The following is a 14655-nucleotide window of genomic DNA, read 5'->3' as shown; positions in this document are numbered from 1 at the left end:
GTTTTGAAATAATTAAATATTACTATTGTTCAAGCTCTTTATTTCCTAGTTCACATATTTGTGGGGTTGATTCTATTCTTTTTACTTTATTGCAGTTACTAAATTATTTTGTAATGAAAGAAATTTGAACTCAATTTTATTCAAGTATCACGCAAGTCACTAAACTATTTGTTGGGTTCATCCTCCCGAACATCACATCGACAAAAATACTCCCTTCGTTCTAATTTATGTGGACATAATTTTCATCGGGCATGAACTTTAAGAAATAAATAAATCTTTTGAAATTTATGGCGTAAAACATGCCATATCACTTGTCCGTGGCTATATGACTTTTGACACTTGTGACTTTAAATATGCTACAATATTTGTGGTTACAAAAGTTTTCCATTAAAGGTAAAATGAGATATGTAAAATTAATTATTTTCAAAATTTTAAAGGTGTATCATTCTTTTTAAAACGAAAATAAAGAAAAATGTATCACATATATTGAAATAGATGTATGAAATATTTTGTTGGTACGTGCTTTGCTTCATCCGCGAAGTCAATAGATATACATATATATATATATATATATATATATATATAGAGAGAGAGAGGATAATGACAGAAATAGAAAAAAGTTATTTTGTGTCTCATAGTACTAACACTAATTGAGTGAAACTTATTCTTTTGTCTCACGAGTTAATGGACCCAAAATTTGTGAACCCTAGATTGAAAATGGGTCTGGAAGGCATTAATATAAAGATCCAACAATGAAAACTTCTGTTTGCTAAAAGTGGGTTTGTGAGGAACATACCTTTAACTTTAGCTTGTACCCTTCTTCTTTATCCACTGTTGAGAATGATTTGTAGTGCCAATCCAACACAAGTCCTTTTTTTAATATTTTTTATTAATATGAACTTGATTGCCCTTCAAGCGACAAATTATATCATTGCAAATTTTTTTTGTTGTTTCGATAGGTTGGCTCTTCTTGAAGTTGTTTATGGATTTGGTAAACACAAATTTTGTTAGCAGACCTGCTAACAAAAGGACTAAATAGAATTTGGAATTAGTATTGTCACACCCTTTTTTTCCCACAAAAATCATTTATTATGTTAAGTTCAAAAAGGGTTTTCAAATCGAAAGTGACGAAAAAATGTGTTTCGAAAAGGGATTTTATTTAGAGAAAAAGAGTCGCCCACTTGACATCGAGTTTTGGTGTGCCAAGTCACCGTAAAATTAACGTCCCTTTTAAAAAACAAGTTTGACTCTAAAATACTGATCATGCGACAGAGATTCCGGTTAAGGAATTCTGTTGACCGAGGGGAAGGTGTGAGGCATCCCTCGAGTCTCGTGATTTTAGCACGGTCGCTTTAATTAACTCGTATCGGCTTAAATAGAAACTCAATCAGCTAGCTCAAACAATCACACAAGTCCGAATTATTACAACCCGAAATGAAATAAAATAAAATAAAATAAAAAATGCGAGAAAATAAACCTATACTACAGTATGCTAAACTATACTAAACTATCCCTAACATCCTGGGGTCTTCTCCGCGAATGGCCACCATTTTTTTTACATTAGGTTTTCTTCCGGGACATCCCACCCGGGAATGAATACATGAGATTGAAAACAAGAGCACACAAGCAATTAATCCAACTTAAAGTTTGCCTATCCAGCCCCAATAAAATGAAAGCAAAGCAGACTAATCATGTGAAGCCCAAATTCTTCCCATTTTTAATGGGACAGTTACATAAATACAAGTAAATAAGTAAAATATTTCGTAATCTACAACTATTAACTAAATTACATAATATACAACATATATATACTCTATATTTAGGGTATATGTATGATTTTATACCATAAATAAAAAAATGTTGCTATGAATAAAATGATAATAATAAGGAGTTTCCTATATTAGTGATAACCAAATTAAATACATATCAGAACACATTAATTATTTTTCTAAATATCCCAACGTACTCAGCTAGCATTTTAATCCACAAACTAGTATACTACTGTTTATATGATATGTATTATACAATTCCTTGAACAAGTATATATATTCTTGTACTTATATATTATGTATATTTCACTATTATATACTATATATAATATTATGTTTTATGTATATTAACTAATATATACTATATATAAAATAATTTCTTATGTATAGTAAAGAAAAGGTATTATATATATATATATATATATATATATGACCACATACATTATTGATATATTAGGCATATATTGTTTATCATATTAAATATATACAAATATAAATTTAATTGACTTAATTTTCCTATTTCATGGAAGAGAGAGAAGAAATTGAATAATTAATAGGTGATGGCAAAAAGGAAGCCAAGTTTTAAGGGATGGGGTGTCAATTATTAATTAAGATCCTATTTTAGTGGTAATCCATAAGTAATTATATTATTCTTTTATATATTGTATATTTTATATGTTATTGTCGAGTACAATATTTGGTTGGCACATAGAGTAATATATTCATATATTAGGTATATCGTAATATTATATACTATATACACAAATAATATTATTATATTATATACTATATATAATATACAAACTTAAATATACTAATTTCTACTATTATATTCACAAATATTTTGTTATCATCTTTTCAGTTAAATATACCAATTTGAACATACCATATACTTTTTAAGGTATATTTTCATGTACATTTCTTATACCATATTTCCATATACCATATCTTTTCATGTACTTTTCTTAATATTAATATATTCAAATAATTTCTTTTAGTCACAAAAAAATAATTGAATCATCATCAAGTGAAATTAAAAAAAAAAAGAATAAAAAGGAGGAAACGAAAGAAAAAAAAGTCTTTTTAAAATGGTAGATGGAATATGGGATTTGAAGTTGATTTTGTTGTGTTTATTTGGAAAATTACATTCTAAAGAGAAAGCAAAAAGTGGATATGCATTAATGGTAGTAACTCCTAAAATTAAGTATTTTTAATATTTTAGGAATGTAAAAAGTTGTAATTTTTGTAATTAAGAAGTTAAAATTTTGAATAAGTTGTATTTATGTAATTTTTTTAAAGTAGTTGTAACTTTTTTAATTACCATTTGAAAAAGTTGTATTTGTGTGACTTTTACTTTTTTAATTAACCCCACGGCTCACTAACAAACATCGCCTATTATCAATTTAGCCCCAACTGTCACTTACAATTTATCCCATTCAACAAACTTGAATTAAGTCACCAATTAACATGTCAATTCTAGGTGATAATTACTTAACACTTCAAGCAAGAAATTAAACTAAAATCAGTAGAGCATGCTCAAGAATAAAACTTCATTCGCACATTAACGTTCCATTTCAAAGCACCAAAATCATGTATTTAATCAGGTACAACGTGAGAAATGGACCTTCAAACGGAGCTTTGAACCATGCCTTAGCTTTTAATTCCAAACTGTTTCTACTGAGACCAGAGCTTCGAACCAAGACCTTTAAAACACGAACAGACCATTTGACGTTTTCGAGCTCATCCAAACAACGGGAAAGACGATAGTTTTGGGTTGTATCAAAAACGGTGGTGAGCTTGTGTAGTCTTATAATGGTGTTCTTGGCTGTATTTTATTGGGGTTTTGGGGTGGTTCTACCATGCTTTAATGGTGCGTGTTCGACGTGAAATCCACATCATTTTCCCTTGTTTTTGGTGCGTGAAGATGGATGTTTACTACGTGACTATGGTGGAGGCTTATGGCGGTTTTGAGAAGAAAATGGAGTTGGGCAAGATGATAAAGATGGCCCCTGTCTCTCTATGAACTATTTTGGGTATCTCTGCATATATCTTGTGTTGGATATGTATGACCGCGAATATAATGGTGAATGAATTCAAAATGAGAAGGTGCAGGTGACTGTGGCTGCTTATGTGTGTATGGTAAATTCGGATGATTTTTTTGGGTCTAGGGTCGATTAGTGTGTGGATTAGAAGGGAAAAAGAATCCTATGTCGAACTGTTATCATGTGTGCCAATGTAGGGTATGAAGGAAAGAGGTATCCTGTGTAGAAATGCTATCATGTGTGCTAGTGTAGGATATAAAGGAAAAAGGTATCCTGTATAGAAATGTTATCATGTGTGCATGTGTACAATATTATTATTTTTTACTCTTTTTTCTTGATTTTCGTTTCTGTAAATAAACTTACTAAATAAAAATAGAATAATCGACACATCAAAAATTAAAATTAAAATTAAAAGAAATATTTGATCGATAGAAGGTGAGACACCCGGAGAGGATAAAAATTACGTATCTACAAGTATTTGTGCTCCAAGCTACGTGTTCTATTGCACCACCTTGCTTGAAGAGGAGTGTTGAATATGGTGTAACTTAGGCCAAAAGGGCACAGTAGTCATTTTACCTTACTCGGTAGTTAGTCGTTAATTAGCCAATTTGTTAGTTATTTTCTTTCTGTTGACAAGTGTATAAACATCCAACTAATTAAGTGGATCATTTATTCTTCAATGAAACAGTATCGAGTTTCTCTTATTCTCCATTTCTGATTTCTCAAGATTCAATATGACAACTATCTGTATATAGGCTAAGATTTTTCAGTATTAATTCATCACCTGTGATTAGCTAACATTAATCATCCTACCAGAAGAAAAAAAGTTTTCAAGAAATTAAAGCTTGAGTTGTTTGGATCCACAATGGCTTTTCCTCTCCTCATGATGGATCCACAATGGCTTTTCCTCTCCTCATGATGGATCCACAATGGCTTTTCCTCTCCTCATGATTATTCTAGTCATTGTTGGTCTGCTTTCATCCTTTGGTTCTTCCTTTGATCCAAGCCCTGTTCAGGACGTTTGTATTGCAGCTAGTGACTCCAATGCTGGAGGTAACTTTTTTTTATTATTATTATTATTATTTAACTTATATAGACGGATAGTGTACATTTGTTTATATTATCTGTATATTTTAACATATTTTAGTAGGCGATGATTCGCTTTATTTTCTAGTTCTAATTTCACATGTTATAAACAGTTATCTGTAGTTATATGTTGGGTGATCTGTTAGTATAAAAATTCATTTACACGGTCGAGAGTTATTTAATAAACTAATTCCAGGATAAAATGAAGGATCATCTTATCCCATGTTTGGTTGTAATTTTTTATTTAATTCTAGAATAAGTAATTCCAGAATTATTTGATATGTTAATCCCGGTAATACCATATTCATCTCATACAAGGAAACAACCAAATGATGGTAAAGAAGCCTTCTTGCGAAACTCTTTTCTCAAGGTCCTATAAAAAAGCCGAGGTTGAAATTCGAAAATGAAGTTTATTCAAGTTTTGTCCAGGTTCAAATCAAACACATACTTTGATTTATACACCTTATATTTCAAAAAATAAAAAACAAAAATCCATGGGTTATTAATCTCAATATATTATAATCTTTGCATTATTTCAGAATAATTTTGTTCATGAACCAAATATCCCCTCAGTGTATTGAAGTTAAACTATTTTCCTTTTTTATCTTTCTTCTTGTTTGGTTGGAAGGTTTACACTAATACATACTCCGATTTTTTTATTTTTTTTGCAGTATTCATGAATGGAAAATTTTGCAAAGATCCAAAACTTGTCATAGTAGACGATTTCTTTCTGCAGGATTTAACGTAAGCGGAAATCCTTTACCAGGAATGGGATTGTAGGAAATATTTTCCTTGAGTCCTTTCATTACTTGAATTGGTTTATATACAAAAATATTCTAACCTAAAATAGGAGATTACACAATATACAAAATATGCTAACCTAAAATAGTAGACTACAAAATATTCTAATTAATATTTACATAATCTATCACACCCCCGCAGTCGAAACGGGAGGTTTACGAACGTTGAGACTATCCAAAAAATCTTCAAATAAGACCTGTGGTAGTCCCTTGGTGAAAATGTCGGCAATCTGATAGCGGGATGGAACATGAAGGACACGAACTTGTCCGCGCGCAACCTTCTCACGAACAAAGTGAATGTCCATTTCAATGTGTTTGGTGCGCTGATGTTGCACCGGATTTCCCGAAAGATAAATGGCACTCACATTGTCACAATATACCATAGTAGCCTTATGAATAGGACAATGTAATTCCAACAGAATATTGCGAAGCCAGCAGGACTCTGAGACAACATTAGCAACCCCCCTACACTCCGCCTCAGCACTCGAACGAGAGAGGGTAGGTTGGCGTTTCGAAGACCACGATATCAAGTTATCCCCAAGGAAGACACAATAACCAGACGTTGATCGACGTGTGTCAGGGCAGCCCCCCCAATCCGCATCAGTGTAGGAAAGAAGGTCCGTAACTGAGGACGGATAAAGATACAAACCATAGTCAAGTGTACCCTGAATGTAATGGATGATACGCTTAAGTGCATGCATATGAACCTGTCGCGGTGTATGCATGTGTAAGCATACCTGTTGAACAGCATAAGAGATATCCGGCCTCGTGAAAGTAAGATACTGAAGAGCACCTGCGAGACTGCGATAGTGAGTCGGGTCATCATAAGGAGCACCCGATGTGCCGCTCACCTTCGGTTTAGTATCAACCAGAGTAGAAGCAACCTTACGAGAAGACATCCCAGCTCGATCAATGATTTCTTCGGCATACTTGCGTTGCAAAAGAAACTCGCCATCCTTATGTCGAGTGACACGAATGCCAAGGAAATAATTCAAAAGACCCAGATCCTTCATAGCAAATTCCGAGGCAAGGAGAGCCATAATGGAGCATCGGAGAGAATCTGAGGAAGCAGTAAGAATAATATCATCAACATAAAGTAACATGTATGCCATATCGGACCCCTTTTTGTAGATGAACAAAGAATTGTCAGATCTGCTGTTTGAAAAACTAAGAGAAGAGACATAATCTGCAAAACGCTTGTACCATGCTCTCGGGGCCTGCTTAAGCCCATATAAGGACTTACGGAGTAAACATACATAATACGGATGAGTGGGATCTCTGAAACCCAGAGGTTGATGCATATACACTGTTTCCTTGAGCTCACCGTGTAAGAAAGCATTCTTGACATCTAGTTGATGAATAGGCCACTTCTTTGATAGTGAAAGACTGAGAACGATACGGATCGTAACCGGCTTGACCACTGGACTGAAGGTTTCACCAGAATCAATGCCAACCTGTTGAGTCTTACCATCACCTACAAGACGGGCTTTATGCCTCTCAAAATCACCATTAGATTTTTCTTTATGAGTGAAAATCCACATAGAACGAATAACATTCACATTAGGTGGACGGGGCACTAATTCGCACGTCTTATTTTTAATAAGAGCATCAAATTCATCATCCATAACCATTTTCCAATTCGGGTCGCGAAGGGCTGTCACAGTGTTACGAGGGAGAGGGGATTTCATAACCATGGTATTCAAGTTAAACGTGCATTTTGGCTTAAAAATACCATGCTGACTCCCGGTCACCATTCGGGACGGATTGGTAGAAGGGGGAGGCTGGGGTGACGGTGGGATAGACGTAGCCGAGGGCTGTTGGCCCAAGGAAGCGGGAAGAGGGGTAGGTGCGGTAGGGTAGGCGGCTGCCAGCGGAGGGGACTGGGCAGCGAGCTGGGTCACGGTGGGAGGAGACCGGGCAGCGGGCTGGGTCACGGTGGGAGGGGACCGGGCAGCGGGCTGGGTCACGGTGGTAAGGGGTAGTTGGTTGTGGCACGGGAGCAGTGGGGGGGGGCTGAGCCGACTATCCGGAGTAGAAGCCAAGTGATGCAACCACAATGGGGAAATGCCATCGTCCAAAAACTCGTAAGTAATAGAAGTGGGAGAATGTAAATTGGAAAAAGGGAAGACATTCTCATCAAAAATCACGTGACGAGAAATAATGATTTTATGGGACGATAAATCATAACACTTATACCCTCTATGATTCGTAAGATACCCCAAAAAGACACACGATGTAGATCGGTCTTGCAATTTGTGGATAGTCGGAGAAGGAAAGAGGGGATAGCATAAACACCCAAAAACCCGAAGATGAGAGTAAGATGGCTTTCTTTGGTATAGCACTTGAAGAGGAGAAATGTGACCTAATAATTTACTTGGTAAAATATTAAGAAGATATGGTGCCATTTGTAAGGCATGATGCCAGAACGAAGGGGGGAGAGAAGCATGAGCAAGAAGAGTCCGAGTGATATTATTAATAGAACGGATTTTTCTTTCGGCTTTCCCATTTTGTGAAGACGTATGTGGACAAGAAAGACGAAATGACATCCCATTAGACTCACAAAATTTCCCGAATTGACCATTATCATATTCCCTCCCATTATCACATTGGACATTTTTAATATGACGTTCAAATTGGGTATGAATGTGGGTTTTTAAAGCTAAAAATTTCGGATAAACATCGGATTTCATAGCCAAAGGAAAAGTCCATAAAAACTTCGAAAAATCATCCATAAAAAGAACATAATATCGATGACCCAATGAACTTAACATGGGAGAGGTCCACAAATCACTATGAATAATATCAAATGGCATCAAAGTTTCGGAAATAGAAGAATCAAACGGAAACTTAATGTGTTTACCAAGAACGCAAGAACGACAAATACTAGAAAGACTAGATTTATTACATTCAATGCTTTTATTAACCCTAAGATAATCTAAGATAGAATTTCCCGAATGACCCAAGCGAGCATGCCAAAAAGGAGAGGACAACGTCGCAAAGGTTGATGGAGTGGTGGTTGGATATTTGATGGTGGTGACCGGATAAAGATCTCCCCGACTATCACACCGCATTAGTGGCATCTCCGTCTGAAAATCCTTCACAGAAAACCCATATGGATCAAAATCAACAGACACAGAATTTTCAGTAGTAAACTTCCGTACTGAGATTAAATTTTTAATGAGTTTAGGAGCATGTAAGACATTTCGTAAGGATAAATGGGGGTTTGGAGGAGGCAAACTAGTATGACCACAACCACGAATTGGAATCGAATGACCATTTCCCACAACAATACCATTATTTTGATTGTTCAAATTAAAATAAGACGAGAGATTACCATCCGAGGATGTCATATGAGAAGTGGCCCCGGTGTCCATGTACCAATTTTTATCGGGCGGGTTCAAGGTTATCGTGTGCATTGCGGACTCAATGTCGGTTGGAACATACGACCCGGGAGAGGCTACTGCCGCCGTGTAGAGCTGCTGAGCTGGAGGAGGGCCCAAAATACCCTGCAGCCGTGGCGGGACTGGCGGCGGACGAGCCCAAGAAGCTGTCGGGTACGGGCAGGAGGGAGGAGCAGCCCAGCGGGGCTGGAGGACCCACTGCCAGTGGCCAAACTGCTGCTGACCGCCACTGCCGGCAGTCTACTGCTGCTGACCGCCGCTGCTTCGGGAAAAATTATCGCTACCACCGGTGAGTTTGCCGCTGCCTAAGCCGCGGCCCGAGCCCCCCTTACGGCCAGTTCCAGAATTTTGGCCGCAAGAATTTTTTGATTTCCCTCGGCGTGAGCTTGTGTTGTCCGAAGGGAGTGGCGCATCGTCGACCGAGGCCACCATAGCCGAACCAGACCCGTGAGACACCATAGCCGCAAGCTCACGTTCTTCCAAAACAAGGGAAGACCGAGCCTCAGTGAATGGGGGGAGCGAATTTGTGTCCCAACCCCTTTGTACGCTTCAGTGAGACCGGAGACCAGTTGAAGGACAAGGCGGTTATTCGTCACGGGAGCCCCGACGTTTTTCAGTTGATCGGCAAGGCTCTTGAGACGCTGACAATAGGCGGAGGCATTGGGAAAATCCTCCATACGAGTCGTCATGAATTCTTATTCGAGAGTCACCGCACGAGAAGTTTGATGATCTTGGAAGATATCACGCAAGCGATCCCAAGCGTCCATGGCAGTAGCGTCTGGTTCGATGATAGTGTTTAACAGATCATTCGAAATTGTCGAATAAATCCATTGAAGCACGGTGGCATCAATGGTGGTCCATAATTCAACTTCCTCATCAGTTTTGGGAGCCGGCTTCTCCTTACCTTTGGGTGGAGGAATTGTCACGACCCAACCTAGGACCATGACAAGTGACCGAGCTCACCCTGCCCGATGGCTCACTGTATACTACTTATACTCAAATATGGCGTTCAATAGGATTTTTTTTTTTTTTTGTATAACTATGCCTGAAAATTTAAATCCAAATGCTGAAGTCAACACGTAATTTAAAACGTCTCAAAGCGTGTTACATACATACACACACGCACACATAAGCATATATATACACATGACATAAGACAAAGCCAGCTGAACGGGCTGCCACCACTTTTGTACAACAACGTAGTGACCAACAAAACCAAACAATACCCATAACACCCACGCTGTTCGCAGACTTCTAAAGAGTACGACCTACTAAATATGTACACAAAATTATACCAACACAGGAACAGCCTCCGGAGCAAGTGGAGCTGTCTGACTCCTAGCGCTGACTTCCCCTAAGCAGCCGGATCGCCGGGTCGCGACCCTGTATCTGCGGGCATGAAACGCAGCCCCCGAAGAAAGGGGGTCAGTACGAAATATGTACTGAATATGTAAAGCGGTGACAAGTCATAATCCAGGAAAATGCGACAGTGAACAGGTTTAGAAACCCAGCTATAAGTAGCCTAAAACAAGAGGGGGAAGCCACAATCATACTCAATACCTGCGGTCTTCGCTGAGAGGAACATAAATGTGTAAACAAAGTCTCGGGATAGTCTTTAAGTAAATAATGTAATCCAACCAACCTTTCAAAATAAGTAAGGCACACTAACACCTTTTCTTTAAATAAATAATGCAACACAACACACGTGTCGCTTCCGGCACAATATCAATAATAGCCCCTTCGGGCAGCCGCTTCCGGCTCAGTACCAATAATAGCCCCTTCGGGCAGCCGCTTCCGGCTCAATATCAATAATAGCCCCTTCGGGCAGCCGCTTCCGGCATAGTAACATAATAGTCCCTTCGGACGGCCGCTTCCGGCATAATAATGAGGATGGCCCCTTCGGGCATAATGATAATGATGATTGCCCCTTCGGGCATAATAATAATGATAAAGTAAACATAAGTAGTAAATGAAATGAAATAGTAAAACCCCGTACCCCTTTCGGAGTGGCTTTGAAAAGTCTAAATATTAAAATCTCACACCCCCGTCGGAGTGGTTTTTGAAAATCAATTTTATATTCCTTTGTACAAAACTAGTTCTTTTAAAATCATTAGTGAACCATAAACGGGTTTCAGAAGCCATTTTTTTTTTTTGGAAAATTGAAGCAATAATTATATTAGAAACGTTATTACATAACAAAATATATCATAGAACATAATGAGGTAGTTAAACAACTGTCCTTTAGTAGTCGGGACAATAGCCCAAAAGTTTCTTTTGATTATTGCACAAAATAAGTCAAATAGAGCAATACAAAAGGTCTCTAACATTGTGGGCCCACCTCTGGCCAAGTCGAGGTGGCGATCATAAATTACGTACATTGAGCTTTACGGAGTCACTTATGATAGTTCTAGTGTAATTCGGCCTCATTTGGGAAAGATGTAGATGTTTAAGCACTTATTTCATCGAGGCATGAAAAGTTTGATTCAACTCCATTGAATGAAAGAAAGGTCAAATTTCAACTCAGATTTCTAGGAATAGATTCATCCCCGAGGCCCGTATCCAAGCCTATTAGGTCTAAGACATGCCAAAAGAAGGAGGGGTAAAACTTTACATACCTTATTTGCGCTTTACGTTCGTCCAAACTCAAGTTCCGTTTCCACCAGAATCTACAAATGGTCATGTTTACCAATTGTGAGTTATAGCTTCTAAGAGTTCAACTTGAATTCATGTTTATCTACCGAAATTTCGGCAGCATTTCCCCTATACATATAGCATCCCCGAGACTTAGCTCGGCCTAATATATCAACAACAACAACCCAACAATCCAACAACTTCAACAATTAGCATATAAAACACAATATAGCATAACTAGCCAACTTTCCAACATAATGTCATAACCTTCATTCCAACTTCATATTTTCAAAGCAATATCGACATTCTCGTATTCATTACTAATCGAGATCATTACAACACAATTCGGAAGCATTTCATATCATTTCCACAAAATATTCACATGATATACAAAATATACAAACTTTCCACCCAAAACCATAATCCACCTAAACTTCCAATCTTTAACATAAACATCCATAACATATTCTTACCTTCCAATTTCATTTACAACCACAACACTTTGCATCTTATAACTTCATTCTCATAATTACATAAACCATAATAAAATCACCTACTTTCCGACAACCTCTTAACAACAATTTTTCTCATTTTTTTATCACAAGACTTACAACAACATAATTAACATACTAAATACAACAAATCCATTTCCATTTCAACTCCTACATCTCACGGCCATATTCCTATATTTCCAACTTCCACCAAATTCTTTCATCTTTCATTTCCAATATAAACTCTACCATAACCACAACTAGAATACAACACAAAAATTCGACTCATTATATCCATACATCAACACACACACACGGCCACTTTCAAACAAACACACCCACTTTGCAAACTTCCATATTTTCATAAATTCTACTCATTTCTACATACTACAACATAAACCAAACTTCATAACATAAGAAAATGAATTGATTCTTACCTTTTTTTTTCAAGTTCTTCACTTGCCACCAAAGTCACCTTTTTGCCAAAATAATTATATCATCTTGAAGAGAATCTTGCACTTAGTAGTAATTCCAAAAGAGATGGATTTTTGAACCAAAGGATTGAGCTCCAAGAATTTTTTTCTTTTTCCTTTCTTTTTCTCTCACTTGGCCGAACCCTTGGCCTTGTTTTTCTTTTCCTCTCAACTTTTTGTTCTTGTTTTCTCTTGAACTCTCTAGATGAACAAATGGTCCCTTATTTATTTTGATCATGTGAAATAATTAAATGGGCTTGGGCCATAAGCCTCTTGGCCGGCCACCCCTTTCAAATTGGGCCTCAATTTCTCTTATTTATTTTGAGCCCAATTACTTATGGATCGTATTTCGAAATTCCCGAAACTAATTTTCGAAATTCCAATTTTGTCCTTCGCCTCCCTCAATACTTTCGCGTCAATACTTTTCATGGACAACATGGACATATTAACTAAAATCAAAATATTGCCTTATAACATACAGGTCGCAATTATTTCAAAATTTTCAAGTATGCGAAAACACGGGATATAACAGGAATGATGTGATGAAGGACCTTGTGAGAGCGAGCATGAATTTTGAAAAGCTCTGCCCATGTACCGTATTGTGAGTTTTCCATCTCAAGAGTAACAGAGATGTGATTCTTGATATTGGAGACCGCGAGGGCCGGGTGGAACGTGGGCTTAGCCGGGGGTGGTAGGTGCATCGGCCATGGGAAAAAGAGGAGAAGGGGGCGACGGCTTAAGGGAGGAAAATATAGGGATTAGGGCGTAGCGGAAGGAGGAAGAAGAAAGAAACCCTAATCTGATACCATGTAGGAAATATTTTCCTTGAGTCCTTTCATTACTTGAATTGGTTTATATACAAAAATATTCTAACCTAAAATAGGAGATTACACAATATACAAAATATGCTAACCTAAAATAGTAGACTACAAAATATTCTAATTAATATTTACATAATCTATCAGGGATCATTTTTAAATTTGGTCGATGTAAATCGTCTTGCTGGACTCAACACTCTTGGCATTTCTCTTGTTCGTGCTGATTTTGCACCACTTGGCTTAATTCCACCACACACACCCTCGTGGCACTGAAATTATCGTTGTTGTAGAGGGTTATCTTTATGTTGGATTTTTGGCCCCTGACACTACAAATCCATTAAACACTTATCTTTTACAAGAATATTGAGTAAAGGGAATGTATTTGTGTTCCCATAAGGATTGATTCACTTTCAGTATAATATTGGACATTCAAATGCAACTGTGTTTGGTGCTTTGAATAGCCAAAATCCTGGGCTAAATGTGGTGGCTAGTCAACTCTTTGGATCAAATCCACCAGTTGGGGATGATGTTCTTGCAAAAGCATTCCAATTGGACAAGAAAATGGTCACACAACTTCGAGGATTGTTCTCTTAGATTAAACAAGAAAATTTGTGTCTTAGAAAATATTAAGTATTTTGGGTATTTTGGCTGTTTTTCTAACATTATGCATTTTGTCTATCGATTTTGTAATGTTAGAACTTAGAAAGGGCAGACATATAATGGTCAGGTGAGAACTATCTGCAATGATAATGGCCTTGATGTTACTTTGTAACCATCCATTGTTCTTGTAATTCAATTTGAGTTTTGAAATAATTAAATATTACACTATTTTGCAAGATCTTTATTTCCTACTTCCTATATTTGTTGGGTTAATTTGATAGATGATCACTTAAATTTCACTTTATTGTACTAAATTATTCTGCGTGAGAACATCTAGAATAATGGCGTTGATGTTGTCATAGTTAAATGTTACTATTGTTCAACCTCTTTATTTCCTAGTTATTATATTTGTGGGGTTAATTTCATGGATGATTACTCAAATTTTACTTTATTGTACTAAAATTATTAAGTTATTTTTTGGTAATTACGGAAAAATCAATCAACTTATTCAAGTATCACGAAAGACACTAAAATATTTGTTTTA

The 14655-nt window shown here is 36.9% G+C and overlaps 1 pseudogene; it reads left to right on the top strand.

The window, feature by feature from the left end:
* Positions 1 to 4513: 4513 nt before the first annotated feature.
* LOC132611137 (germin-like protein subfamily 1 member 7) lies at positions 4514 to 14316 on the top strand (annotated as a pseudogene).
* The last annotated feature ends 339 nt before the right edge of the window (positions 14317 to 14655 follow it).

The sequence above is a fragment of the Lycium barbarum genome, chromosome 9 (genome assembly GCF_019175385.1).
Source record: "Lycium barbarum isolate Lr01 chromosome 9, ASM1917538v2, whole genome shotgun sequence".
NCBI lineage: Eukaryota > Viridiplantae > Streptophyta > Magnoliopsida > Solanales > Solanaceae > Lycium > Lycium barbarum.
This window is presented reverse-complemented; position numbering and strand designations above follow the sequence as displayed.